An 18,034-nucleotide genomic window follows, 5' to 3' on the forward strand; every position below is an offset into this window, starting at 1 on the left:
TCAACAGAGGTTCAACTACTACCATGAGCTGTCATGTTAACCTGCAGACCCCTACCTGACTGTAATAATGTAACTCAGTGCTGTTTAAATGGAACTCATTTTCATTTTTTCCCTGTTTCCCTGACAGTATTCTGCTGCAGGCAAACACATTTTTTAGGCGTTACAACCATCTCTGCTCTTTACCTATGAGGGGACATTTCTTGCACTTTGCAGCATCTCTAACTGACCGTTGCAGTTGTCTTAGTCCATTGTACCCATGGCATCGTCATCAATTATTAATCCTGAGCAGAGACATCCCACTGAGAGTCCAAACAGCCATGAACAGGGTTTAGTGGCAGGGCTGGTGAATGCAGCAGTGCCATTTAGAGAATGATTGTTGGGAAGCTTCTGCTGTATATTGATATGAACTCTGCCACAGAAAGTGAATGCATCAGTATAATAACATTTTAATGTCTGCAGTGGCACGGCCATTTAATATTTGTCCACAGAGAGATGTATATGTACATCAGCAATGACTGTAATGATGATAGTGATAATCATTTGGTCCTGCGCTGCTATCACTCTGAAATGCATAACTGCAATCATCCTTGTTTAACATTAAGAGGCTTTAGCCATTAAGACTTTAAGGAAGCAGTGCTCATCATACAATCTGCAACTCAATGTGCCAGCCATTTCATTTGCCAGCTTTTTTTTCTTGGCGATGCTGCTTTTTCTTGTATGTTGTTTTTCCCCTTTTGCAACGTGGTCTCAAATGTGGGCCATTTGTATGAGTTATGCTAATGTGTTGGGGCAATGAATGCATTAATTAGCACATGGCCTCAAAGCAATAATTACCAGAGTAGGTGTGTCACAAGCAATCATGTTCAAATTTGCCAGTTAATTATTAAGATTTTGTTCTGAGGGACCTGGATTTGACACGAGTCGCCGAGGGAAAAAAAAAGAGTGGAGAAAGTTAATGCATTCCAGTGGCCGAGGCTAGGTGCTTGTTGTTGAACACAGTGGGGGTGACTGGGCATTGTGGACCTACTGGCACGATTTTTGCATGTTGACAGCTCACATTCTGGACTAATTAGGCCTACCACAAATAGCAGAGGGCTAGCTGGTGCTCGGTCTATCCAGGAGGGTCTAATTATAAAGAAAAGGAGATCCAGAGCCGCCTAATGGCCTCTGCTCCCTTTGATTGGAGTCCGGTGGAGAAGACATTGGTTTGAGATTTTGAAGGAGAAAGCACATTCACAGCTCCCTTCCTTGGCTCTGATTAGCTCTTGTCCGAAACAGAGCTGGGGTCAGGAGGACAGACTGTGTGTCTAATGATGCATTCGTAATAAAAAATAGTAATTCTTGGTACCATGAGGAGTATATCACCTATAACTGTCGGAGCCATATTGGTGTAAACTGGGTTGCTTTTATTTCCTGTCAGGGCATTTAATTTCACCAGTGTGCTGCTGCTTCAATTGTCTGGTTGTGAATTCAGTGTTAATTTTCATGACAGGACACAAGGCTTTATAACAGTAAATAATGTTGCTAGTCAGAAAACCCGTTTGATTAGCTGGCATGAAAACAATTTATGTCAAAAGCAGAGCACTCTAATCTTACTTGTTGATTGCTTGAAAATGTGAATGTGAGTTTGAAATGTATGGTTTTGTTGGCAAATTCTAAGTTGCTTAAAGATATACGTAAATACCCTTGAACGTAATGTCAATCATTTCCCACTGCAACCACATTATACACATTATACTACATTATAATCCTATGAAGTAAACTGTGTTTTCAAAAAAGTCCTGAGCGCTTTTTTAAACACCACCACCGACTTCATTTTTGAAGTTGAACATATCAACTTTTCTGAGAAAAAAAAACACACAGGAAACAACAAGAAAAAATGGAGTCGGAACACAGCGAGTTATGCAGAAAATGCATATATAGTACATATCACATATACATACATAAAGTAGGTATCACATAGATTCTATACTGCACTGATGTCTATACAAAACACTACATTACAAAACAATTACATTACACAATATAATACTTAGCAGTTTTGTACAATACAATTACTGTACAATGCTAAACCAATCTGTAATGTGACATCTTATAGTGGCGAGTTCTCTAGCTCGCTCCACCACTTTGTTTTATCTAACGTTAGCACCGCTCGACATATCGCTCTAGGATACTGTAGCAGTAGCTGTTGTTATAGCAACAAAAGATGCTCTCGGCTGCTTTTTGGGATAAAAACGCTGCCAGCTTTTTTTTTTCACTACAAAAGTGCGCGAGTCAACTTTTTCTTGTCAAAAAAGACTTTGGAGGTGTTGTAAAATCCGACTCTCCCAATGTTTTGGGCAGACTTGATTGTTGACCAATGAGACTGCAACCTGGGAAGCTATGACCGTCTACTTTTCTTACGTTATAGCAGATTACCGAGAGCTTCTCCAGCCATGGTAAATGTGCTAGTTTACAATTTCCTCCATCACACACATGGATATATTACTGATTGTTGATCTACTGTGGCTTGGATTGTACCTCATTTGTTTGTCCCTTTGGACAAAATCGTCTGCCAAATGAATAAATGTAAACGTAAATTAGTATGATTTATCAAAAGGAAAAACCTTCTAAAATGTTTAAAACCTTCCGTTGCAGACTTTAAAATAGAATTTATTACACTAGATTTTGTATAGTGTTAGCATTTTACAGCATGAGTGCCCAATCTGTGATTTATTTCTATTTGAAGGAAGTAATCCAAATGAACTGGTTTTAAAAGGCAATTAAAATCATAATATAGAAATTAGTACAGAGTGACGGTCTAACCTGAAAGCTTAGTTGATACACTTCGTTCATATAACTTCCATATCTTCTGACACAATTCTGCACCGTTTCCCCGCCCCGTGTATCTCAAGTGTCTCCTCAAAGGTGCTAGCATTTACATTCCCATCCCCTCTTTTAAAAAAAATGTTAATCATCACTTGATTTTATATGGAAAGCAGATTATCCTTTGATTTTGATGAATGCAGCAGCTGCCAGACTCTTCATTTGACTAAAAGCAGGACATTCTGCCGAGGCCTCTCATATGTCACTAAGCCTCTGTCAGGACAGTACTGTGACAGGAGATGACACATGAAAGGAATTCCTCCTCATGGCTTTCACAGGACAATGGAACACGGCCTTGAGGGTGTGTGTGTGTGTGTGTGTGTGTGTGTGTTTATTTAAATTTAATATTTATAACATTTAAAAAAAATTCTAAGTTAGTGGAGTGCCCGTTTACAGTTTGTACAGTTTGGAAAGGGTTGATTGCTTGTCCTCCGGTATTGCAGCTTTCTCCAGACCTATTGTAACCCCAAAATATCTTACAGGAGGCCCCCAAAGCACCTAATGTGCAACCCAACATTATATCGATACATTTTCAAACGAGATATGGGATTAGACAAAACAGTTTATATCGATAAGGTTTTAATGTTGCGTTACATAACCCGTAACAATTGGCTTTACGGTCAAATAAAGTTTTTGTATCATACACTTTAGTCCATTGCACGCTCCCTCTCTTTTCTATGAGCCCTCCTTCCCTCCCTCCCTCTCTCTCTCTCTCTCTCTCTCTCTCTCTCTCTCTCTCTCTCTCTCTCTCTCTCCCTCTTTCTCTCTCTTTTATTCAGTCTGTTATTGTTGGTGAAAACAACTGAAGGAGCTTTTTCATAGGGCTTTTTATTTAACCTATAGGGTAATTTATGTATTTTTTTATGTACATGTATTGCAGCTGTGTATTTGACAAAAAGGAAAGGAAACCCCATCTTTGTATTTTATTTTTAATGTCTGTTTAAATGAATTTTTGTAATTTTTGTAACTATTTTTTTTGCTGTGCGCACCACATTATCTGCTGCTGTATTAAAACGCTGCATAGAGAGGAAATCAGGGTGGATGGGTGGGCGTTAAAACAGAAGACTATCAAGCCAGGGAGCGGAGTTCACATCAAGGGGGAAAACAAAAGACTTTCTCCCAGGAATTACTTGTTCCTTTGGAGTGTTTTTAATCCAAACCACGGTCGTTTCGGTTCCTAAACTAAACTTTCGTCGGCGCTTAACGCTCACTTTTTTCGTGCCTAAACTTAACCGCCAAAATTCAAGTAGTCTTGGAGCCAGATCTATAAACAATGCATACGCACAAAAAAATGCATACGCTATTTCCCATACATAAACTGGTATTTATATGTGCATTGAGTAACGAATATAACAAACTTGGCATACACACAGTTTACTAGAGATAGCAGCGGGTGATATGATAAGGAGGAGCTTAAATATAAGGAGAGAGATGTGTCTTATACTTAAAATAGGAAATTGTTAAGGTTTTTTGTCCATATGTCTGTCTTTGTCCGTACGCAGAGTTGAGTTGTAAATCTGCACAGAGTTTTATGCATCCAACCCCTGGTCTCCACAAATGTAAATGTAGCATCTGTATTTGGAGCAAATTCCACACAAAATTTAACACGTTGAAACTTAAGAGTCACAATGTCACCAGACTTTGAAAAAGATAAGAAATAACTACAGCATCTGGTTTGGTTGGATAAGGTTGCACCCAAAATGTAATTTACATCATAGCAGGGTCAGTCTGTAGCCATTATTCCAAGAAAAGACTCTTTGTAATTTCACCCTTTTTATTTAACCTCCATGCCCTCCCTCTCTTTCCTGCCATCCGTCCTCAAGCACAATTCATTTGAGTTCCTGTTTTGGGAGGGTCCTGAGGCTGATTCAATTAAGTTTCCTTTAATTGACTTTCAGGCATCCAAACTAAAACTGATGGAGAATTAATAACAGGTCCAGTTGGTCCCTGCACTTTTTGCAACCTTGGACACATCCTAAAAAAAGGAGGCTAAGTCAGTCCCTTTTTCCATGTGTCTGTTTTGGTAGTTTGATAATACAGCCGTGAAGACAATGTGGTCACAGTTACTGTGTGGTCTCTGATCTTGGTATGCAATTCATCTCTTTGTCAACACCCTGGAAGTTTGGTGCAAGTCTTGTACCCACAAAAACATAACAGATGCCAAAGAAAACTCTGCATAAGTACAGTATATCTAACTATTGCTACGTTTGCTAAAAGACGCATATGATTTCAAAATGTGTAGTTCTGTTCTCCAAAGCCATTGCATCCATTAAAAAGTGAAAGATTAAAACACTATTCATCTTAAGCCTTTACAGTATGTTCTCTCGTATTTGTTCCTAACTGAAGCACATGTTGTACAAAGCAAACATAAGCCCAAAAAAAGCTATTTTTTTCTGTCTGACAAGTAGTTCTCTGTGGATAATATGGCTCACTTTGTGTCCAGAGAAAGAGAAATCATTTGCAGAAGCATTACTATTTAGGTAGCTAACAAAAGATGAGTTGTGAAATGGCAGGATAAGACGGCTGCTTAAATTAAGGTTTGAAGTTCACAAATCATTAACAGCCATGAAATCAACTTCTCCTCTGACTGTACTTTTCCTCCAGAGTCTGCCTTTGTCTTCAAACAGCGCCAAAGCAATCATTATGCTCACACATAATGCACCATAATGACAGTCATTTCAGTATCAAATTTTCAAATGTTAGGCCTTAATTCATCGTGGTTAAGTAGCTTAGTTGTAATTCACATTTGCTACCCTTCTTAGCACAGTGCTCAAGGAATGAGACATCTAAAGCAGGACAGGAGTGTGTAGTGCTCAGCATTTACTGGAGTCACTCTGTAGCCTTTTCACTCAGGGGCGATTCCAGGATTTTTTATGTGTGTGTGTGTGTGTGTGTGTGTGTGTGTGTCTAGACTATAGCATAGAACATCTGCTTAGAAAAATAGGAATATATATAGTATAGGATAGAGGTGCACAGTGTAATTCTGCTAAATAATTGGTCATACAGTTGGTCATAAAATTTCACATTCATTATTAATTTCACTTGTTTTCATTTAAAAAATGATATACCCGAATACAATACACACTTTCTATAAGCTCAGTCTGCCAAAAAACACTTCCAGTGCTGGTTCCATGGTAGCAAAATTGTATATAGTTATCATGGAAATATGAATTGGTCATGTGACAAGTGCTGGGAAGATTGGCAAAACAGGCAGCCCAGTAGACAGTACTCTGATCCAATGGAAATCTAGCTGAGGGGGGGGAGCAATCATATTTCAGTTATATCATCTTAATATATAGCTCAACACATGGCAAGAAGCAGCAAATCCATATGCACAGGATCATTTCCATCCCATAATATCAGAATCAAAATAGATCAGCAACGTTGGCCAGTTAAAACAACACTTCACTGAAATAAACTTTACTTTTGAGTTGGGAAAATTATGACATGCGCCGATACGTGCTGAAAAAGCTATTCATCAAAGAAAAAGAAAAAAAGGAAGAAAAAAAAAATATGATTTGTAAATTATTAGTATTATATTAATAATTGATAACATAGTTATTATTACATAGATTTGTCCTCAAACACTATTTTCTAGTGTCTAGTTTCATAGTACGGCGATATGGTGGTGGCCTCATTATAATGATTTGTTGGCATTAAAAACCTGCCTGAGGTTGATACATAGGCAGAAGGCCCAAAGCCTATTTGGACAAACCTAGAAATAAAGAAAGAAAAAAATGAAAGAAAGAAAGAAAGAAAGAAAGAAAGAAAGAAAGAAAGAAAACATATCATAAACTGCATTTAATGACAGCTATTTCAGCTTGATGCTTTTGCTGCTTTTGACTCATACACTCTCAGAGAAGGCTGTAGAAATATGGGCTTATATTCCGTGTTAATACAAAGGAATTTTCTGTAATGAGCAGGTGGTTTTCCTTATTTGGATTTTTGGATTAACAGAAACATCTGTTAATTGTACAGAGGATGTACTGTAAATTAAGAGAATTTGGTATAGAGAATAAGAGAAAAGGTGGTCATTTTCTGCCAGGACATTGTCCGTTTTTCTACGGATTTCTTTTCTTACAGTGTACAGTTAAAATACAGAACCTTTGAAAAAAACATTGGAAAAACAGTGTCACAAGCTTAAAAAGCTAAAAAAAAAAATGGCAGGAAAAAAAAAGTGACAACGTGGACTTCTTTAAATTCCTATAACCAACCTCTGTGGCCAGCCAAACGTTGTTGGAGCACAAATTATACAATACCAAATGTAAAAAAACTGAAAAACAACTTTTAGGGCCTTATTTTAATGATCTAAGTGCACGGCGCAGGTGCGTTTAGGGCATGTATGAATCCACTTTTGCTCGTTTAACGGCTGAAAAAAGGGTCTGTGCACTGGGCGCATGGTTCCAAAGGGTTGTACTTAGTGTCTTCATTAATTCATAGGTGTGTTTTGGGCATAACATGCTATAAACCAATCAGAGTGTCATCTCCCATTCCCTTTAAAAGCCAGGCGCGTTGCTATTATGATGGCGGATTTGCTAAGCAGGAAGGAGAGATTTTCTGGAGAAGAAGCTGATCTGCTCATGCGTGAAGTGGTAGCGTGCGAGCAGTTCATATATGGCATGAGCACTATGCCACCAAAAACTCCATAATAATATTTCACATTGTAATATTTTTGCATGTTTGTGTCCTGTTGCGCGTCCCTGTGTGTGTTTTACTAATGCACTGTTAAAATATCAATGAAATACTGCGTTATTGACCTTAGACCAGGTGTTTGTTGGTCCATGGGGCGATCACTTTCCACTGCCTCAAGATAGCAATATGCCAAGAATGCACCTGAACACATCTCCCTGTAAGACCAGCACGCTCACGTGCGCACAGATGGGCGCAGGTGCATTTGCTATTTAAACAACATGGGCGCTGGGCGGGAAATTGACAACTGCGTTGGTCCTAAATTAGCAAAGACACTTGCGTCAGGCTTTGTGCTGCGCTGCAAGATAGGGCCCTTAATCGCGTTCTGTGGACAATTTCTGTTAAAATATACAGACCTATGACTGTTAATACACAGATATTTTGTGTAACCTTTTTCACATACATAGTTGTCATCTACTTCATACCAGACCTTGCTAGAGTGGATCAGTATTTTGATTATTAGTGCCCCTCATAGCCATTATGCACAGACTCTTTCGGTTCCAAACTGAGCTGTAAATTCTGAGAGAATCTGACACCCCTGCCCGAGGGTTACAGCAGAATGCTAACGAGGCCACGGCGACATTTCCATCACCATACAGTCAGTCGTACCATACATCAGCTCCGCGCTGAACATCTCCCAGCGACGCATGAAGTCAGTGACAATTTCAGACGCAACACTTTATTCGTATCCCCCCATATCCGCGATGTAATGAATGAGGCCATTTAAACAGGATTTACGATATCTTTCAAATTTGATTGCTTAGAATTTAAGAATTATTCATAAGACTAAAGCATCGTTTGTCATACAAGCGAGTGCTGTTTTGGTGGGAACAAATGGTTTTGTTGTAGTTTTTCAAATTAACTCCTTTTCATGCGCTCTTCAAATAAGCCATTTCTATGCATATACGTCCACACGGCAGACGTAATTAAAGTGGAACGAGGCTCAGGTGACAGCTCGCAATCAAGTTTTCTTCATAATGCATGGTGCCACTGCGGGGCTAAAGTAACAGATATAGATGCAAACGATTAAGAATACGCACACGTATTGTATTACACTGCAACTTCTGCTGAAACAAAGAGTACAGTGTTCGTACCACAATACATGTCAAGATTTTTTGTTTGCTTAGGTTACCTCTGTTGAACTTCTTCTCTTATTGAACAATACAGAAAACGAATCATATTATGTTATCTCCCCTTGAGTTACATTTCCTTATTTCCACCATGAGAGAGGCTTCCTCGCCTTGTTACAAAGATTATTGTGCTCACTTCCTGAGGCTGTGTGACCATGCTTTGTGTGCAATGCCCAGATCATCTCATAATTACACAAGGATCCTGAGGCAGAGGGTGGGGACTCGAAGTGAAGGACCAGTTATGTCCACACACACACACACACACACACACACACACATACAAACACTGCTATAGCTTGGAGGCATGGCTTACTATTGCCACAGCCAAGAATGAGGCCTCTCAGGATAGATTTACACACAAATAAAACCAGTCTTATCTTGGCCCACATGTGAACGAGAACTGATTACACGGTCTACATTTCAATGCTCAGATTAAATGGAGTCAATTTCCTATGGCCTATTTAAAACCAATTCCAACCTGCAAAATAACAATGAAGCCACATTTGATATTACTGCACTAAAAAAACTCAAATAAGTTCAACTGTCCACTGAGAAACTGTTTCGAAACAGTTTTTGGAAGTTAAAGATGTGCTCAGTTTTGTAAGTGTTTTAACACTGGTGCAATTAAGTAATATAACACTTGTGTAACTGCAAGCCAAAATGATAATGTTGTTGTTGACGTGTTGTTAACTAAAATGGAAATATAATGTGTCTAGACAAGGTACTATGTCTTCCTTAAACACCATTTCCTAGCAATATTTTGCTTTATGACAACTTGGTGGCAGACACTGTTATTAATAATTACATTATTATTATTATTATTATTATTATTATTATTATTATATTGTCACTTTCCTTACATCATTATTATTACCGTACATCATTATCCCACACACACACTCAGACTTCAAGTAAAATGGCTGCAAATATAGTTTACAATGCATTTATCTAGCTGGCACTCTTTTATAGAGTGACTTATGGTAAGAGCAACATATGACTCCGAAAATTGAAAACAAGTCCTTGATTGGGTTAAAGCTGCAACTGAAGATCATTTACATTATTAATTTATCTACTGATTATTTTCACGATTAATCACAACTTCCAAAACCCCAGGGTGCTCTGGTGGCCTAGAACAATGAAAAGCAACGTCCTCAGTTCAAATCTGGTCGGTCTACTACGGTCTGTAACAAAGAAATACATTCAAAGCAATGTGACCAAACAAATAAAATCAATTATACAACTACAAAAGTTCCATTTTCATATTGCTTGTTTGGTCTGACCAACAGTAAAAACATTCACTTTACAAGAAGACAAAGTTCGTAAATAGACACTCCAAGCACTCTGGCACGTACTGTTCCATTGGTAACTTTGGAGCGCTGTTGGGATATGCTGTTGGGTTATTCAGAGCAGCAGCACACACTGGGAGTAACAGAGCGTACTCCGGGCACTCTGTCTGAGGAGATGCAGAGCGCCAAGCGCAGTGAATGGGAGATGAACAGCTGAATCGATAGGAAAGTTTTTCTTAAATTAATTTTAACTTTAACTCGTAATTCATATAGAAATAGAAAAAAAGCACTCTCATTTTAGTGTAGAATGTCACATTGGATTGGCAGATGCATCCAAAGGAAAACAGCAAATAGTCACTAGTCACATTTGAAAGACCAAAACCAGGTAATTTGTGGCTATTTTCTTTTCATATTACGCTACTTTTGTGAACCCAACACTTTTGTAAATTAATTTCAAGCACCAAAACAATTGAGTGTAGGCTTGTTTATTGTTTTTTAGGCCTTTGTTATATAGGACAGCTGAAGATGTGAAAGGGGAGAGAGAGAGAGAGGGGGAATGACATGCAGCAAAGGGCTACAGGTCAGAGTCAAAACTGCGGCCACTGCAACAAGGACTTTGTAAATGGGGGCACGCTCTTTCAGGTGAACTATCCGGCCGCCCCAGTGTAGGTTCGTTTTCTAAAGAGATTTGAGAAATTTCTAAAAAAAAACATCAACGTTTCAGCTTTAGAGCCAAATTATCTCTTCACACGTTGGTCTGGAACACATTTAGGTCTCCCTTTACAGAAAGCTGAGTTGGTTTTCAACATTTTGATATGAAACACATTGGGATCAGTTTAAATACAAATACCCTAATAAACCTAATAAAATGTGAATTTAAAAAGATATGTAAAAATGCTTTTAGGGTATTGTGGCGGCCGTATCTGCTGCTGGCCCCCAGTGCCTGAAGCATGGGAGAAAGGTCCTTTTAAGGAAGTGGAAGGAGCCAACAGGGAGATGAAAGGAGGGAGGACTGGAACTTAGAGTTTCCACAATAATCCTTACTGTGTAAATTTCTCATGATTTTTTTTTAAAGCTAATTCATTCTTTGTAAATCATTTCTTTTAATAGGTTGTTTAGGTTGGGTATCTCCTAAGTAGGTTAGATGCTAGATGTTAGATGTGTATCAGTTAAGCTCCCCTTAGTGTATGGGTAGGGTAGTCCATGTGGGTATATAAGTCCTGGTGCTTCATTGAGAAGGGAGGTTCATTTGGTTAGGTTGCAACGTAGTTTATTTATTACTTAGTTGAACTTGTTTAAGTTGGGGCCCTTTCTTTTGTAGTTTCTTAGGGTGGTGGTGGCTCAGTGGATATGACGCATGCCTTTGGCGTGGGAGACCTGGGATTGATTCCCACTGCGATATATCAACCAATGTGTCCCTGAGCAAGACACTTAACCCCTAGTTGCTCCAGTGGCGTGCGACCTCTGACATATATAGCAATTGTAAGTCGCTTTGGATAAAAGTGTCAGCTAAATAACATGTAATTAAAATTAATTTTCTTTGTTATTTGTAACCAAGATTGAAAACTTTCATCACACATCTTCTTAAATTTACCTTTTTAGGGTATTTGCATAAAACAGATGCGATTCAGAACAAACTCTGCTTTCCGAATGGTGAGGCCCACATTTTTTTCTAGAGCAATGTGTAAAGAGATAATTTGGTGCGAAAACTGAAATGTGGATGTTCGCTTTTTGAAATTCCTCAAATCCCCTTTGAAAACAAACCTTAACTTACTGTATGATGTGTTGTAGGAATTGTTTCGATGCTTGAAATGAGTTTACCAAAACCATAAGTTCACAAAGTACTGTAACATATGGATGAAATAGATAAAAAAAAAAAGTCTAAAAATGAAATTTTGGGATATCGCTTTTTTGAGTAGGAGGGTTGTCAAACATCGTTTGGATGGGCCAGTGCGTCTTTCATCCTCAGACGGTTAACCTCACATGTGGGAAAATCAAGCATCCCCTTCTACTAAGTGGGATCAAAACAGGGTGATACAAAAAATAAATTCAAACAAACAGTGACTAAAGAGTGAGAAAAACTGTGATGGCTAGGTGGAGGCATATGCTCCAACAGGAGTTGTCTGGACGCCGCAATCCTGTTGCGCGCACTAGGATGTGGGAACGATTGAGCCCATGATCATTTTATTGATACAACTTTGCACATTTGTATGTTTGTAAATTAGGTGTGAATGTGTTTCTGAAATTGTATATTGTGATGTTTTGTACGTAAATTGCATTGAATATTTATTGTTTTACCTACTTGCCCAGGGACTACGGGCAGAAAATAGCAATTGTGCTACAACCTGGTACAATGCATCTCTCCTTGTTATACAAGGTTAATGTTGAATTGAGCATTGTCCCTGTTTAAATAAAATTACATTACATTACTATCAGTGGACAGTGTGCCGACTTTATGTTTAAGGCCCCGCTGTCTGGCTACTTGCAGACAGCGGGGTGCAAGTAGCTCGGCGCACACGCCGGTGAAAGGCCTCTCTTCTATCTTCATAACAGTCAAAGCATAAGACCGAAGTTCCCACTGTGGGTCAAAATAATGTGCTATGACCCCGAGCTAACGGTGTCTTGGGGTGAGTACAGCGCTGGTGCAGCGGCTCTGCACTCACCCCAGTTTGATATCCAAAACTACGGAGCGGCACAAGGCCCAAATTACAGAATGCGTTTATTAACGCACGTCAAAACAAATTAGTGGCATTAAATGGAATTTGCAATATTGTGTCTATTTTGAATAGAACATAACAAATATACATTTTGATAACTGATTCATTGTTTAAAGACAATGACATTGTTTCATTTTGCTGACCAATGTACTTGTACAATGTGTCTGTTGCTGTCATTGTTTTGTGTTGAGCTGTTTAAGAAAATAGGATGTCTAGTTAACCTTTCCAAGTGTAAAGTGGGACACTACATTGTGTTATTATTACCAAGTAATGTTCCATTCAGGTCAATATGGCCATTTGCTGTTGTAGATGGACTTGAGTTTGACATATTATGCTTTCAGCATATTATTTGAGCGTACAGTACCTTGGAGAATGCTCTAGACAGTATTTGTCATTGTTTTGGATTGTTGCAATAATAATAAACATTTGCAGAAAGCGAGAATATTTGTCCGGTCCCATTAGGTTTCTCTGTGGCATGGCCTGGCTCAGGTAAAACTATTTTGGGAAACATGAACAAACACAAACATTGAATGCCACAGAACGTTCTTTTACTATCTAGTTTGACAGTCAGTCATAATGGAAAAAGAACATAAACTACTTTAAAGTAGATTTTCTTCATGGCTAAACTACGTAGTATTGGATCGGTGCATAAACTCCGATAGTGATATTGGTATCGGAACATCTCTATTATAAACTGAGCAAGGGTGCCTTTTTATTGCTTAGGAATTCAGCTTTTCATTTGTAAGAGGAAACATTGGTTATTTCTTCTTTCTGTCAAAAGTCTCACTTTAAGGGATTGAAAAATTAGTTTATCTACCATCAGATCTCCTGAGAGATCATGTTTTACTCTAAACATCATGTAAAGCATTTACATAAGCATTCATGGTGTTGCACACTGCTTTGTTTGGAATGAAGCTGCAAACATGGCAGAAGCATGTGACTGGATTCATACTGGGTGTTGTATGTTTTGTAAAGGACATCTCTTGAAAGCACGTGGATAGAGCTTATATTGACAGAAACAAAATTAGGTTGGTCTGTGACTCATAAAGACATTATTGGTCAATTTCTGTGTAACATGTACTCTAAATAAGTTTTCATTGTCTATCCCTTTAATGGATTTTTTTTTTAAAATACATTTTGAAGGCTAAAGTCATTGGTTCTGCTATGAACAACTCCCCCACCGATCATGTAAGGCCACTCTGATTGTTCATAAATTAATAGGAAAAACCTTCAGCGATGGGGAGTACATACATTGGTTATTATATTAGTTATTATCTTATTGATTGGATTTAATTAACTTCGGAAAAAGGTTAACTCTACCTACATTTTTTAATTTACAAAATGTTCTCTAAATTAAAAAAATATTTTATGTTTAAAATAAATGCCTTGTAGATTCAATTATCTGAATTGTGAGGAGGTAGTGTGTGTGTGTGTGTGTGTGTGTGTGTGTGTGTGTGTGTGTGTGTGTGTGTGTGTGTGTGTGTGTGTGTGTGTGTGTGTGTGTTTAAAATCACACACTTCCCACATATTGCAATGCCTCAGCAAAGCTCTTGATTAGCTGTGGTTTTTATGTTTGGATGGTCCATTTAATTAGGTTATGTACGGGATAAAGGCCAGCCAAAAGTAATCACAAGGATTATTTATTCTTGTTAATTGAGGCTCCATCTTAACACCACAACTAAAGGTTAATGTTCTATCGGTATATAATTTACTGTCCACACTCCAGAGGCGTCCCCCCCCCTCACACACAGGCACACACACATACACACACACACAGTGGAGGAGGGACAGGAGACTCCACAGGTATGGGGGGGAATGGAAAATAATTTGTAGCGTGATATTGACAGTAGTTGAACTTTGGATATTTAACGGCCCCCGCTCTAAGCCTTCTGAAATACTGTACAACCTTCATTTTAATAATCTTACTTTGGCTCAGGTGTGATGCTCAAGTTTCCTGGAGCTTTAGGTGGGTGCAGCCCATCACCATTCCTAATCTCTCCTTTAACTAACCACAGATAACTCTCTGCACATGTACTGTAAATCATAAAGCGCGCTTTAAAGTGAATTGAAAGGTAGATTTGAAGTGACATTGTGTGATTAATTCTGCCGCTCTCTAAATGACCCTTCGTTTCTGTCTTCATAGGAAAGCTGTTCTAATAGTCTTTCCAATAGTGATTAAAATTACAAAAATGTGAACCTGTAGGTTAATAAAAATGGTAATTTAACTAGTATCTGATTTAATTGACTCTGAAGAAGTACTTAAACGTGTTTGCACTCTGGAAAATCTACATGGCTCAGCGGCAAAGAAATTGGAATATCCAGCTGTCAAGATAATAAATTTGACTATTTCATCGCTGTAATCTTCATAAAATCTCCCTTTGTGCTGGTCTCTATGGCTCACCGCTAATGTAATAAATCACCTCCATGTTTGGAATTGTTTCATGTGTTTTAAAGTAATTGTAATATACTCAAAAGACTCGAAGTGTGGTGATCAGCCAGTGTTCTTAACCTTTGTAGATTCAAGATTTGGAAAGTTTAACTCAAACTTCCACCTATATCAAACTTTTGCCATGTTACCAAAAAAATGTCTCTTGCTCTGTCAATGCATGGTGGGCAGGATTGTACGGCACCATAAGATTATTTATTTTTAGACATGGTGGTTCATTTTAACTCCCCTATTCATGCCGTAAATTTCTTCTAACAAATTGGGGGGACAATGAACATAAAATTTCTTAAGAGTAATTATTGAAGATGACACAAATATTACATACAAAATTGTACTTGTTTAGAATATATAATATGTAGGCTGGCAAAGCTGTTTTATTCACTTCAAAAGTCGGATGAAGTGACTCTTTTCTCTAATACAGATGATGCGGAACTGAGCCTCCTAGTAAACAAGCTAACGTTAGCTAAGTAGCCAGCCAGCCGGCCGCTAAATTAGTAAAATATAAAAGCTTAATGTTTCATTCACACACTCTTGTCACAGCGTAGAAAAACACAACGCTCTCACTGGATGAGTGACACTTTGTTTGGCTCATTTTCTAAAACCAGTGTGTAGCATGAAAGCACGTTGGGTGGAATTTGCAAGCTAGCTAAAAACTATCCAACAAGCTACCAAACAAGCTAAACTTGAAGATGTAGATGTGACGTGAGCAACTTCTGGTCTTCTGGTAGCTGTGCCAAGAGAAATCTCAATCATTATGAATCTTGCAGAGACGGAGAGCGTAGATGTAAGGAGATAACATAGACACAGGCTAATTATTGCTAACTAAAATGCTAGTTAACATTAGTAATTAAACTTAAACAGCTAATGTTAGTCAAAACTGTCTGCGAGCTTCTCCTGTACTATACGGCAATTTATGGAGTTATATTCCTATCTTTATTCAAGAGCGCATTCTTTCAATTTGAGAGCATTTCTCACTGATATTACGTTAAGATTTTGTAATAATTTCCCTCAAAACCTTGCTCTCACACTCAAATGGTCATGCTCGCGCTTGGATTTTCTCTGCTTGTGCTCAAACTTTGTGCTCGGACTCAGATATGTTGTTCTGTGGATAGATTTCCTGCTCTCAGCTTTGAACTTTCTCCTCGCACTCAGCCTGATTCTGCGCGCTTGCAAATCTGCTGCTCTCGGATCTCTCCTGCGCGCTTGGATTTTTCTGTGTTACACACTATCAAAATTCCACAACCAATAGAATGCCAGGTGTAGTGTTGACCAATGAAATGATCCCTGCCTCGTTGAGGATGCGTTCGTTTTATGTGAGAACATCCGTTGCGGCTCCTCTGTAACCATGGGTCAGTAACCCAAGTTTATTTAACCCCGGCGTCCATCGCTTTATTATTAGTATATGTCAATAATGTGCACAGAATGGTCGACGGTCTTTCACCTGCACCCATCAGGAAACGGGAGAAAGCTTTGAAGTGGGACATATCAAGTTACGTAGCTACACAACTATGAGGGTGAGTAACATAAATTAAGCACATAGCATATGGCGCTAGCCATAGCTAGCCTAGCTTGATGTCTGTAAACAAATAGCTTTTCTTTAAATCAATAGTTTAGCTAGCTAGATTGAACGACATATGACGGACAGTATGTGTGTATTTACAACTGGTATTTAATGATCCCACTTTGTAATTTGTCCTCGTTTGGTTAACCATGTTGGGATTTGGCTAATTTCAGACATGTTAGAGGCAATTGTAAAACCTAAACTGTAATATAACTGAAAAACAAAAGAAACTGGATTGTTTGTATCAGTTTTTACATCACTGTTGCATGTTTTTCAGATGTTCTAAATTCTTATAACATTATTTTAACAATAACATTCATATATATATATATATATATATATATATATATATATATATATATATCTGTATAGAAAGTTGTAAGTACAATTCCACTCCTATAATAAAACACTATTTAAAATAGCAGTTATTTATTTTTACCCTTATGAAATCAATACAAAGCAAACTGAACAGAAAAAAAACAAGTATTTTGTTTCAGTTTCCCTTCTTCCAGGTGGGGCCGAAGTACCCTGTTGAGCTGCACCGTGTGCATGGACCAGTGTTGTACAACCACACTACTGTGTTGTTCCAGTCAGTACATTACTCCAAACGCAAAATCCCATTGGTTCCCCCTGTACTCACCTGTGTGCAGAGGGCAGGCATTAGTGGCACAAACCAAGTACGTTGGCAAGTCTGATAATAATTTAATTGTAAAATCATGTTACATACACTTATTTCTTTCTTGCTTAAATTCACAGGGTGCACAACAAGGCCCAGGAGAGACAATTACTGTGATGTCCACACATCCAAAGCAAAGCAGAGAAGAGAAGGTAAGGTAAGATAGTAATGTTAAAGAAAGCTATGTACACCTAATACCTTATGTGTTGATGTCTATTAATTTGTTTTAAATAGGAGCACACTATACAAAGACAACAGTGGAGAGTTGCTGGATCGGTCTGTCATCAAAGTGCCAGAGATCTACAAGGACTTCACCCGTTTCTGCACCATCACCTGCATAATCCAAGTGATAAAAGAGAGAACAAACTATTTTGTTCTCTGCTTACATGAATAGGTGCCTGTAATGTCTGCACACATAAACAATCAATTAATAAATGTTAAGTATCACTGATATTTCTTAAATCATTGTGGTTTTTCAGAGCAATAAGATTATTAAAGCCATTTTCATACTTGCAACAAATTAAAACCCTTATCAAGGCAAATAGGTTTTTCATTTTCTGTAATCTAAATCTAAAAACAGTATAATTAAATTTACCAGAGTGGACACTTGCAGGTTGTTCAACAGCTTTAATTTACCTTGTCAAAACAATAAGTAATTCATAAC

The 18,034-nt window shown here is 38.1% G+C and overlaps 1 protein-coding gene and 1 long non-coding RNA gene across 4 annotated transcripts in view; both read left to right on the forward strand.

The window, feature by feature from the left end:
• The window catches only part of LOC114561536 (uncharacterized), a 125,423-nt gene that overhangs the window by 44,177 nt on the left and 63,212 nt on the right, over nucleotides 1–18,034 (forward strand). The window lies entirely within an intron of this gene.
• Nucleotides 17,336–17,633, forward strand: LOC114561539 (uncharacterized). The gene is made up of 3 exons (XR_003693377.1): nucleotides 17,336–17,371; nucleotides 17,451–17,522; nucleotides 17,605–17,633. It is a non-coding gene; the product is annotated as an uncharacterized LOC114561539 (long non-coding RNA).

This window comes from Perca flavescens, chromosome 9 (genome assembly GCF_004354835.1).
Source record: "Perca flavescens isolate YP-PL-M2 chromosome 9, PFLA_1.0, whole genome shotgun sequence".
Classification (NCBI taxonomy): Eukaryota; Metazoa; Chordata; class Actinopteri; order Perciformes; family Percidae; genus Perca; species Perca flavescens.